The sequence below is a fragment of the Culex pipiens genome, chromosome 3 (assembly GCF_016801865.2).
Source record: "Culex pipiens pallens isolate TS chromosome 3, TS_CPP_V2, whole genome shotgun sequence".
NCBI classification, from domain to species: domain Eukaryota; kingdom Metazoa; phylum Arthropoda; class Insecta; order Diptera; family Culicidae; genus Culex; species Culex pipiens.
The window spans coordinates 36,926,591-36,939,763 of NC_068939.1; the positions used below are offsets into that span (position 1 = coordinate 36,926,591).

The 13,173-nt window shown below is 36.9% G+C and overlaps 1 protein-coding gene across 1 annotated transcript in view; it reads right to left on the minus strand.

The window, feature by feature from the left end:
* The window catches only part of LOC120415778 (four and a half LIM domains protein 2), a 306,724-nt gene that overhangs the window by 246,900 nt on the left and 46,651 nt on the right, over window positions 1-13,173 (minus strand). The gene's annotated exons all lie outside the window — the stretch shown is intronic.

Below are 13,173 nucleotides of genomic sequence, written 5' to 3' on the forward strand. Positions count from 1 at the left end.
AGAATATTTTTGTTTTAATTTCTGAAGCATTTCTGGCAATGATGTCTTCACGTTAATCACTCTCCAACATCAGAAATACATATACTTGCTAAATTTTTAAGATGTTGGCAAAATATTATTATTCTTGGAAAAAAAAATCTATTTTTTTATATGATCATACCTAGTTATAACTCGATGCCGCCATGATGCGAACCCTTCACAGCAAATTCTGATGTTCGTTTTCAGTTAATATTTACTGAAAACTGCACTACTGAAATTTTCAGTTAGTATTTCGCTGAACTTCATTTAAAATTTGTATGGAGCTGGCAAAGTTAGCTGAAATTTCAGCAAATTTTCATTTACTAAAAAATTCAGTAGTGCAGATTTCAGTAAATTTAACTGAATTCAGTAATGAGAAATTGGTGTGTTGTTTGTCAACAAAGCTGCAGCTGGATGATGAAACGAAGTGAGGGGGGAGTGGTTTTTGACATTTGTAATCCCGCATCTGACCCGCCGCCTATTTCTACGGTCGTTTCCAACGACCGATCCCAGTGAAGAACTAATCGTACAATAATATTACATAAAAAATGTGTAAAAATTTTAACCTTATGAAAACTCACCAAAAACTGAGGAAAATTCACAGATTCCTGATGCAATATTACAAATTTTATTGACACAAAATCTATCATCATTCCCTGATGAATAATTGGTTTTGGTTTGGTCCTAAGCACATTTTGTAAACAAAGTTGTTTTTCGATCGTTTCTAGTTTAAATCCAAAGTTTTTTTTCAGCGTCCAATAAGCAAAGTCAATATTATCCTTATGTTTAAGACCTTTTCAAAAAGTCTACAATTTAAGAATTATTAAACTAAAAAGTGCTTAATTGTTCATCTGTTAGTCTTTGCTTGAAAACAATAAAAAATTAAAAAAAATGTTTTTAAGAAAAAAATAGAAAGTGGCGTGATTGCTATTTTGAAAAAAAAATAAGTTCAAGCAAATTATAGAATTATGCTTTTTGGTTTGCTATAAAAAATAAACTTTTAACAAATTCTTGAAAGCCGAAGTGGATTTTTTATGTTTTTTATGTTTTTTTATTCGGCTGAAACTTTTTAGAGAGATATTTTTGAAAATTATCTTGATTTTACAAAGTATTCAAATGCTCAGAAAAAAAATACAAAAAATATTTTTAAGGCTAAATAACATTTTTAATCGAAAAGTTCTAGAAAAAAAAATGCAAAAATGCACATTGTTGTTCATAATCGAAAAAAATGTTGACCATTTTGAAAACATTTCCATGTTGTCGAATTCATCAACACAGTGTAACCGGATTTGCTTACAGGATTTCTATCCGTGTATAGAACTGATTCGCGTTCGAACAAAACAGTCGAATTTTTTTTTATATAAAGCCGAAAATTCGTACACTCCAAAATCGCTGTCTCAAAACAATTTTTTACAAACCATTACTGTACCCAACTTTACAACTGTATTCCGAATTATCTCATACAGTACTTCCTTTGAATTACCTAAGGGATTACCAAACATTAGTATTTGTGCACAATCTTCTAAATAATCCTGTAATGCACCATAACATAACCTTGCCAAGTGCACCACATTTTCATTCAACTAGACCAAATGACCACCTGCGACGTGAGCAAGCTTCAACCAACCTTGGTCAAAGACGCATATCTTTCATTGGTCCTACTAAATACAACACACTTCCCCTTGATTTGAAACAAACCACTAGCACCTCCATTTTTAAAATCAGATTAAAACAGCATTTAAAACATAAGTTACACGAACTGTTCCAATAGAATACACTTAACACCGAATACATAAAATAGGTCATATTTCTTGTTATTAGTTGAGCTATTTTCATTTATTTTAGTTTTGTGGATCCCTTAAAAGGAAATCTTTTTTCCACTGGGATTTCACCTTAGTATTAGCAGTAGTTAATCTTCATTGCCCACCAATATTAGCATTTCTTTGTTAAACAATGTTCTCAACATAAATTTAGTTTGCTTTCGTCCTTTACATTAACTTTTGTTAGCTGAGCATTTAAGGAGACCACTACCAGGGGGCTCAATTATGAGCTTTTTGGTGTGGGGGTGTGATGGAGGGTCCTTAAAAAAAAAAAAAAAAAACATTTGTTCTGTAGATAACCGGCTCCGTGGCTTAATGGTTGCGGTTCTGCCTCGAAAGCAGAAGGTTCAGGGATCAAATCCCGGTCGGTTCCTTTGAAATTTGGAATCAAGAATTGAACTTTGAATATGAACAAAAAACATTAAGAAACAGATGGGATTCGAACTCACACCATTGGATTGATGGTCTGAGACGCTAACCAGTCGGCCATCATCAACTGAATTGATCCGTATTGGCGAAATAATGTCACAAGGTATAACATATCAAACTATTATATAACTACTAACACCGTCTCAAAACAGCCCAGGATCATCTCATATACTCATGAACTGGACGAGGGAGTCGTGGATTGCCTGGCCCGAGTCATCTGCATTACCGATCTATGTCTGTACAATTTCGCAAGAAATTGTTAGCCAGTGAAGGTATTCGCTTCAAAGGTTCTTGATATATATGGTGGTTATTAACCGAACCGCCTCAGTTGAAATATACTATGGTCATGGTCAAGTCCTGCCAAGACGGGGGTTCAAATACATACATACATATAAAGCATTTGTTCTGTAGAAAATGCCTTAGATTTTTTTTAAATTATGTTTCAAAAACACATAATACTTATTGTTTATAAATTAATTGTCCAAAGAATCCAAAAATGCATTCCGTTTTCCAATTCGAACTCATATTCATTGAAAAAATCATGGCACTTTGAGAATACTGAATAAAAATTTGACGAATAGATTTATTCATCAATTTTATTAAATTATAGTTAACTAACTAACTTTTCAAAATTTTATAAAAGCTGCTTCTTCAAGTACTTTGGACACTTCTCTAATACGGTCAGTTTGATTCCATGTATGGTATACCATTCCTTACGTATTCAATTCTTACTTTTCATTTTGCGGAAAAATCTCAAACTTATCAAAGTCGGTTACATTATTTTTTGCAACTATTTTTGTAATAATACATTGAGTTTGACCTTATTACTTTATAGTTCTTTTTCGGTTTCATAAAAAACTAGACAAAATCAAGCCATTTTTTAAACCAACAAAACCAAAAGAAAAAAAGATATTTGTACCTTGATTTTTACGAAAATTCAAAGAGATTCACCCATCTTTGTTAAAAATTTATTATGACAAGGTTGAAGGTATCAGAAAGAAGGGGAAATTTATATGGGAATATTGATTATAATCATCAACCTTCTTTTTAATAAGATTTGAAGATGTGGAGATATCATAAGAGAATTTTTATTATTCTCATAGGGGTTATTTATAAATCACGTGGACACTTTAAAGGGGGAATTGGACTAAAAGAGTTCGCAGAACTAAAAATTGATGTTATGAAAAGTTAATCGAGCTTCGGATAATTGAGGCTTTGAATAAACGATGGAATTATGCCAAATTCCTTTATATTAGATTGAATCTTATTAAGGATTCAACTAATATTAAGTTAATAAAAAAATGCTCAGTAGCAAAAATGTAATAATTTATTTTTTAGCAGACATCACATCAACTCATTAAAATGTCCCACATTCTTTTAATGGAAAATAAATGCAATGTACTTCATTTTACAACACTCAATTACCTTCAATCTACTGTAAGGTACATCCCATTTCACAACCCTTTTGCAGTTGCACACCCCATTCGCTGTCACCTAGCGCGCTCATTCCATCAATGAACGGAAACTTGCACCTTTCCATATTTGTCGTAAACCTTCCCCCGTCACACCCAAGTTCCTATTGAACCTCAAGTTGCACACCCCTCCCACGCACTTTCAGCGCGGTTGTTCCGACCTCCGTCACCGGTTGACTCCACCGTCATTCTCTCTATTCCGCCCCCCGCATTCCCACAGACCACAAACGAACCATCTACGGAAACTGGACCAAAATCGATAGCCCCGTTCATGACATCATCGTCTTCTGCGCGCGAGAAATCGTGGGACACTTTGTTCGGATCGAAATGAAGCTTTCTCCCGCGGGTTGCAGCTTGCGGCAGCATCATTAATCTTTTATTTTTCGCGGAAGATTCTCTCTCTCTCTGTCTTAATTAGTGTTCGACTTAGTACTCTACGGGGAAGCGTATCGGATTAGCGGAAAGTCTTGAGGTATGTTAGACGGCGTTAGATTGGCACGAAGAAGCTCTGCTGCACTTGGACCTCGTCGCCGTCCATCTTTTTGAACGACTTTTGGAACTCCTGGAAGCGGCTGCGCCGCTCCTGGAGGTGCGTCCCGAACGTGTACTTGGGCAGTTCGGCGGAGTCTTTGCGGGTCTGCTTGGTAGGGGACGCGGAACGTTCCCTGGGGCGGTCCGAGTTGAGCCGGGGACTGGCGATGCCGACGGGTTTGCGGTTAGCTTGCTCGTACTCTTCGCGGAGGGTGTTGTAGGTGTCCGCTCGGAAGGGAGCGGAGGAGCGATCGAACTCTACGCGATGGGTAGTCGTCGTGACGGTTGTGTAGTTTCGGTTGCGATCCGGATCGTACCGCTCGGACCGGGTTGTGTTCACCAGGATTGACTTGTTTCGGTCGGGAGTTGAGGTTAGGGATGGTTTTTTGTTTACCTGGCTGTAACCCATTTCGATCTCCTTCTGGCGTGCCTTGAGATAGCTGTTGTCCACGGACTTTGACTTGAGCTCCAGCGTTTCGAACGGAGATATGCTGCGTTCTCGTCCGTGGGTTCGTTTGGGCTTCTCCGGTGGCACCGGAGATGAATCCCGCTCGAATCGAGTCTCCTTGCGATCGAAGGTGGCGTACCTCTTTGTCGGAGAAGTACTTCGATCTCGCGGTTTGACCTGTGGAGTCGTACTCCGTTCCCTGTAACTCCGTTGTGATGAGGAGCTGTGCTCCAGATTCGTGGTGTCCAGCAGCGAATCCCTTGAACCTCGCTTCTTCCGGGTAGTCCGCATCCGATCTTCATCGTCCAGCTTGCAGTTGATGCCGATATCTCGGAACTTGGGCACGTAAGAACCTTCCGACGAGTTGGAATCCTTACGACCGTTTTTCTTGGAATCGTGCTTGAACAAACTCTTCTCAACGCGCTTGATGAAGCTCTCCACCTTCTGGACCGGCTTTGAAGACTTGAGCGACTTCTTTCGATACGTACGAGAGTCGAACACCACCGGAAGCTTCTCCGGATCTTCCTGGTCGTTTTCCCTAGATTCGTACAGATTCTCCTGAGATTTATCTGCAATAACAAAACGGGGTCAGTCCCAATTCTTCACCCCACCCCTTCCCAACTCACCCTTCCCCTTCTTCTTCCTCGTGTAGGTGCTCGTCTTCTGCTTCTCGTCCTCCGACTCCTGAATCGTAAACGTATCACTCCTCGTAATCGCGGCAGACTGCCGCCTCCCAGCCTGCTCCCGGTCCCCCTTGGTAAACGTGTTGTTCCTCAGGATCCCCGCCGGCTTCTTCACCGTCTCGTACTTGTCCACGTACACGATGATCGGCGCCGGGTTCTCCTTGCCGTACTTGTCCTCGCGGCGTAGCGTTGACGTCGCCGCGGTGCTACTGCGGCGGTTTCCGTTGACGCCACTGTTCCGGCGGGTCGTGGTGGTTCCATAGTCCGACTCGCCGTTGCGGTTCAGCGTCGATCCCAGCGAGGAGCGAGCCGGTTTGACGGGTTTGCTGGGCGTACGGGTCGTGGCACGATCTGACCCGGTCAGATTGTTGCGAATGTTGCGCAGGAAGGACATTGCTTGTGATCTGGCGGGGGTTTGGGGATTTTTCAGAAGTGATTCTTCTAAGAAAAGAGGAGTCGTTCCAAACTGTGGGTTGTGGCTTGTAAACGTGGCTGATAACTTGAAAGTAGTACGTCGAAGGAGTTCGTATTCAACGTTGCATTTCAACAAACCTCGAAATATGTGATTGTTCTTATTCACGTCAATAATTTAATCTTCTTTATGGGACAATTCACAGCTTCCAGATGTCAACTCTGGAACTACTCGATGTCAAGTTGACGTCACTTCACTGAGGATCATCTGGTTCCAGTCCAGAACGTGTCTTCGCACATCTCACAACTCACTCCGCGTCTTACTACTTTTGAACCCTTCCCATGCGGTAGTTCGCCGACGCCTCCAGCTATTCCCAAAAACACAAATCCAGTAGCAGTGCACCGCACACACAGTTTTGGAACGACTTCCGACTTAATGCGTTGCACATGCTCACCTCCTTCGTTGAACTTGCCCCGAGACACTGCAGTTGCAAACCAGAAACAGACGCGCGACCTTCTAGCATGTACTTCCTTACACCCTAACTGGCACCTAGTACTGGTACGAACGAAACAACTACTTTAAGCATCACAGCATCTTGAGTCCATTGCGAGACAACTTTGTACCAACGGACGCGGGTTCACAGCCTTGAAGATACGCGCAGGTCATGACGGCGTAGGAACTCTACGCCAGATGGTCACTTTAAGGGTTCATTCCAAGCTCTTAAGATCACAACTTGCCCCAAAATCACTTTTTCAGGACCTCGTCGACTTCAAACGGTGCCACTTTCTCACTCAAGGATCGAATCCACGACCGATTCCCAGTTTCCAACGCAGCGGAAGAAAGACACCTCAGGTCGTTCGCAGTGCAAAACACTTACTAGTGAGGCGTGAACGACGACTCCGGTGGAGAAGCCGGCGCGATTAGTGTGGATGGAGCGGTTTTAAGTTGTTGTGCCCGTCGTGAGTCTCCTGTGTATAATTTGGCTCCACGGCGTGCTAGTATACTGTGCGCGGCGCGGCAGGTTTTGGGATGTGTGGTGAGCTCTTAAACGCCGGACTGCACTTAAGAGTATGCTAAACAGTGTGGGGCTACGGGGGGTAGGTCGATGGTGCTGTCGTCTTGGAGGGAGCAATTCATTTAGAAGCGTTTTCGATTTACTTCAGATTTTGTTTAAATTTTATCAAAAATATTCACAATTAGTTCATTATTTACACAAGAGGTGGCTTAAGTAAGACAACAAATATGGTATGATATGATTTAAGTTCAGGCTACATAAATGTTTTGTAAACAGGTTTTTTGCAATTCCGTCGTGAAACTACTTACTTTTCCTGTCTTTCTTGAACGACGAAATAGCCTACTTTTCTATACCAAAAATAACAGAATCGAATAGCAACACTTTTCAAAATAAATGCTGAAAAGTTCTACTTTTCAGCACTCAAATGGGTGCTGAAAAGTTGAACTTTTCAGCACTTGTTTCGAAAAGTAACACTTTTCAATTTTTTTTGATTTAAACGATTTATTGACAAAATACATGAAAATTTGACATAAAATTTCACTCAGTGTGTGTTTTTTGGAATTGCAAAAAATGTTGTATGGAACTCGTTGCAAAACTTGATTTTTTCAGCACTTTTCGTATTTATCCAACTCGGTGAACCTCGTTGGATAAATGTACGACTCGTGCTGAAAAAATCCTCTTTTTGCAACTTGTTGCATAAACTACTATTATTGCATTTTTTTATTTAGAAAAATCTATTATTTTCATACTGGAAAGGAAAAAAACGCGATAAATCTAACTTAAATTTTGGTTATGATTTGGTATCATAATTTCAAGTAACAAATCAAATTTTATTCAGAAAAGGGAACAAAAAAGTGTTTCATTAATTTTTTTTCATTGGTTTTATTTCGTTCCTGAGAATTCCAATCGCTAGATTGCCATACCCTTGATATTCATAAGCCAGAAGGAATCATTTGCGTTGGTGTAGTTTTATCAAAAGACTGGCGATTATTTATGAGGGAAATGAAAAGTATTCATAGAAATTAACCCTTCTTTTTGATTATATTAAGATTTGAAGACCTGGAGTTTTCAAAAGGAAGGTTCAATTTTTGAGAGAGTTAAAAATGGTTAATTCTCTTCCAACTCACATGAAATCGGGAAAAGTTGCCCCGACCCCTCTTCGATCTGCGTGAAACTTTGTCCCCTTTATTACCCCTTAGAACTTTTGTCCCTGATCATCCCGTTTTTTTATATCTCGTGACGGAGGGGCGATACGACCCCTTTTATTATAAACATGCGAAAAAAGATGTGTTTTTCAATAATTTGCAGCCTGAAACGGTGATGAGATCGATATTTGGGAATGTGAAGGCGCACTCAAAATTTCAAAAAAAACCTATTTTTCATAAAAAAAAAAACACTTAAAAAGTTTAAAAAACTGTGCCATTTTCCGTTACTCAACCGTAAATAAATTTGGAACATGTCGTTTCAAGGGAAATTTCATGCAAATTTAGATTTTACATTGACCCAGAAGGTTCATTTTTTCGTTGAGAACAACATCTTTCCTTTTTTTTAAATTTCGTGTTTTTTTCTAACTTTGCAGCGTTATTTTTAAAAGTGTAATAATATTTTACAAAGTTGTAGAGCAGACAATTAAAAAAAAATTGATATATAAACATAAGGGGTTTACTTATAAACATCACGAGTTATCGCGGTTTTACAAAAAAACACTTTTGAAAAAGTATTTTTTTAGTGTAGCTATGTGTTGTGATTACTAATTTCACTTTTTGTCACTAAAACTTGATTTAAAAAAAAAACACTATTTTATTTTTAATTTTCTGATTTGTCCCCTAAGGGACATCAAATGCCAACTTTTCAGAAATTTCCAAAGCGGGCAAAAAATCTTTGATCGAGTTAAGAATTTTTGAATCAATACTGATTTTTTTCAAAAAATTGTCAACTTAATTTTTTTTTTTGTAAAATCGCATTTGCAATTAAAAAGTACTTTAGTAAAACTTTGATAAAGTGCACACTTTTCAAGTTATAGCCATTTTTTTTTGAAGAGCTGAGAGAATTTTCTATATTTTGCTATTTTGAACTTTGTTGATACGATCCTTAGTTGTTGAGATATTGCCATGCATTGATTTGAAAACAGGAAAATTGATGTTTTCTTAGTCTCACTCAAACAATCAATCATTTTCTAATGTCGATATCTCAGCAACTGATGGTCCGATTTTCAATGTTAAAATATGAAACACTCGTGAAATTTTTCGGTTATTTCTAAAGCAATATTTTCAAAAAAAAAAAAAATCAAGACTAAATTTCAAAAGGGCGTACTGTGTAATATTTGGCCATTTTGCCATTTTTCCATTTTTTAACTTTGAAAAATGAACCATTAGCTGCTGAGATATCGACATAAGAAAACGATGGGTTGTTTGAGTGAGACTAAGAAAACGTCAATTTTCCTGTTTTTTAATCCTTGCATAGCAATATCTCAAATAAGGGTCGTGTTGAAAATATTCAAAATAGCAAAATATAGAAAATTTTCTTAGCTTTTCAAAAACAAAAAAAAAGGTTGGGCAATAATTCAAAAAAATTAACAACTGCGACTATTTTCAAAAAAGTTACCTAAAAATGACTATATCTTGAAAACGGTGCACTGAATAAAATTTTCACTTGAGTACTTTTTTTGCAAATTCGATTTTGCTTCGAAAAATTAAGTTGACAAATTTTTGCGACCAAAGATTTTTTGCCCACTCTGGAAATTTCTGAAAAGTTTTTATTTGATGTTTAGGGAACATATCAGAAAACATAAAAAAATAAAAATAGTGTTTTTTTTGCAAATAAAGTTTTAGTGGCAAAAAGTGAAATTAAAAAGAACAAAAATGTTTTTTTACTTTTATCATTTTTTCAGTGTAGTCCTTATCCATACCGTAAACCGGGGTGACTTTGATAGGATTTCAATTTGTTTTTGGAATATTTTCCAACAGGTAAGGTTTTTCTGAAGCTTATTATTTTTAAAACGTGTACTGGGGTAGGCCACACAAAGTCCATGAGAAAACGAAACTATTGGCACTACGCCCCCCGGGGCATGGCCTTCCTCTAACGTGGGATTTCTGCTCCAGCGCCTCTGACGAGACAGGAGAAACCGGGACCGACGTTTTACTTCACCATCCAATAGAAGCTCAGTGGATAAGGCGGGAATCGAACCCGTGTCTCATAGCATCATCGGGATCGGCAGCCGAAGCCGCTACCCCTGCGCCACGAGTTCACAAAGTCCATGCACTTTTATGGAAAAAAAGTTTTTTCAATAGTGTTTAAAAAAATAGTTACGTTAAAAAATCTTAGTTTAAATTCCGGGGTGACTTTGATAGTAATAGTTTTTCTTGTTAAAATCATATTTAAGATGATCAAACTTTATTTGTACGTTAAATGTACCATCACTAAAGTAGCAGATACAGTTTTTAAGATAAAAAAATCAATGTTTATATTTAGTTAACTAAGATTATAAGCTTTTAAACAAAAAAATATGAATTTAAGGTAAAATTGTTGAAAGGTCGGAATTTTGCCTGAAATTTGTTAAAACTAGTTTTGATTATAAAATTATCGATTCATATGGCATTTTATACTGAAATCGAAGCAAGAGTCGATAGTTTTCACATTTTATATGAAGTTTGTTCTACTGAAAATGCCTATAAATTGGGAGATTTTTTTGAATTATGTTTCCAAAACACATAATATCAATTATTTACAAATTTATTTTACCTTTTCCAAGTAGAAAATTGTCCAAATAATCCTAAAATGCATTCCATTCTTTGATTCAAAATCAGGTTTATTGAGAAAATCATGACACTTTGAGAATATTAAAATGATGCTATTTACCGACATTTTCTTAATTATAGTTAACTAAGTTTCTAAACTTTTCAAAATTTTATGAAAAGTTCTTTTTGAGGTACTTTGAACACTTCTCTACCTCGGTCAGTATGATTCTAAACAATTCCGTACGTATTTTAATTGTATTTTTCATTTTGCGGAAAAATCGCAAACCTATCAAAGTCACCCCGGCTATCAAAGTCACCCCGTTTTACGGTACTTACAACTTTTCCGAAGACACCAAATCGATCAAAAAATTCCTTCAAAAGATACAGATTTTTGAATTTTCATATATCATTTTTGAATGGTCAGCTGCCAAATTTGTATGGAAAATTATATGGTTAAACAAATGATGCAAAATGGCTTCTTTGGGCAAACCAAAGGCACCAAAACAATTTTAGACAGATTGAAAAATACAAAAACTAAAATTTAAAAAAGGCTGATTTAGTAGACAATTGCTCCTAAATTATCAAAGATAAAAAGTTTGAAAGGTTCCTAAATTAAATTATTTGGTACTGCTTTTGATTTGTTTCAAAGAATTTTGTAAAATGAAGGAGATTTTCAAAAAATAAAAATAAACTAATAAAAAAATAGATCTTCACTTTTTTCTACTTTTCACAAAGAACTCAATCCAATATTTTTAGTTTAAAAATCACACATATTCAAAAAATAATAATTAATAAATTAATTTTAAACTTATCTTGAACCTAAACGGTTCATTCACCTAGCTGCATGCTTTAATTAAATTAACTATTTTACAAAACCAAAGCAAAATTATTGCGGAAAAAATAAAATTTCAAATCGACTTTCTTTCATCGTTTATTTCTGCATTTTCAATAAGATTTAGGATTTTTGTTTACTTTGGTCTGGAAGAAACGAGCTAACATGGCCGTGAGGTTTCACCTTGTAAGCGGAAGGAGATGAGTTAGATTCCTGTTTGGCTCGACAAAAATCAGATCCCTTGAAACGGGTAAATTTGCTCACTGACCGGTAGGGGATGGGTTTCTACTAGTGGCGTGCTGGATTTTCAATGCAGAAGTCGTGTGTTCGATTCTCGTACCGGGATGATGAATTCAAAAAATAATAATAAAGAATTGATTTATTGTTTAAATTTGAAATTTCCTTAAAATACCGTGGAATTCAACAATTTTCTTAAATCAATGCTTTAAAATGAAATCTTTCCACCAATATTTCATCCACAAATCCTTTTTTTTTGTGAATCATTTTGGTTTTTAATTGAAAAGGAAAACATAGCGTGAAATGAATTGTTGCAACATTTGCTATGAAATTAATACCAAGAATTCCTAAATGAAGTTATTTAGAATTAGTATTATATTCAAAAAGAAAATATTTATGAAGCCATCAAAATATCAAAATATGTGCACAATTTTTGAACATTTTTTAATGTAATTCAAAAAAAATCTAGAAAAAGGTTTAACATATTTGTTTTGATTAGTTTAAAAAGGTTGCCCGGTTTTTTGTCATGAAAATTAATTTATTTTTGATCAACGAATTATCGCAAAACTTCACTTAGATGGCTAAATATTGTTGATTTATCGAATGAAAATTTTGACTGAGGTAGTCGTAATAACGGAAAAAATCAAAAATAATTGTATCTTATTTAGAATATTTTTAAAAACAAATTATTGCAACTAAATTAAAACAATTGACTCACCCCTCAACCTACGCCGATCGGGCACCCCGTCCCGTTCGCTCGGGATCCACAATACTGCTTTTTTTCTGCTGATCATCAAAAAGCGACCAATTTGGAAGAAAACCACTTTTTCTTCGCGCTTCACCAACTCCCGTGTCCCCTGTTTCATTGCTCTCAAATTGGCCTGGCCGCGCGAGATTCTGCGAAACTCTGGGGGAAACTCCAAGCGCGTGTGGGAGGAAATGAGTCGGCCAAAGTTTGCGTTTTGTTTGTGTCCGGGTTTTGTTTTGTTTGCTTGTGCTTGTGCGTCGTGACTCTTAATCAATAAAGCTTAAGTTTGAGCGGGTTCGCAAACACCTCCACCTTGCTGTAGGTTGAACCTTTTGTGAATGAAAACCTTAGATCACACTCTGTAATTAGCAGGTAATCATTTGAATATTATACTCTCGCACAGTAAAGGTGATTTGCTGGACTTTTCTAAATTCTATTTCAAAATAATTTGTTTAAAACAGTTATTTAAAAATAAACAATATTTCAATCAAAAATATCCTCAAATTTGCTAAATATTGTGAAATTCATCCCACCTCACCATTTAACCACCTTGACAATTCCGTACAATTACCCCGCGCGACACCCATGGGAAGTTCAACCTTCAAAGTCGTGGGCGCCATCGGCTGAGGTTTTGCGCCCATTTATGGCAAGTCGCCCGCGAGATTTATCGGAAATTGGTGAGCAAGACGGACTTAGTGGCCGTACCTGTGAATGAATAACCAACACAGGTCAGCTAGAACGGACAAAGAACACAGCTGTGGCATGGGACTGGACCGGAACGGGGATTTGGG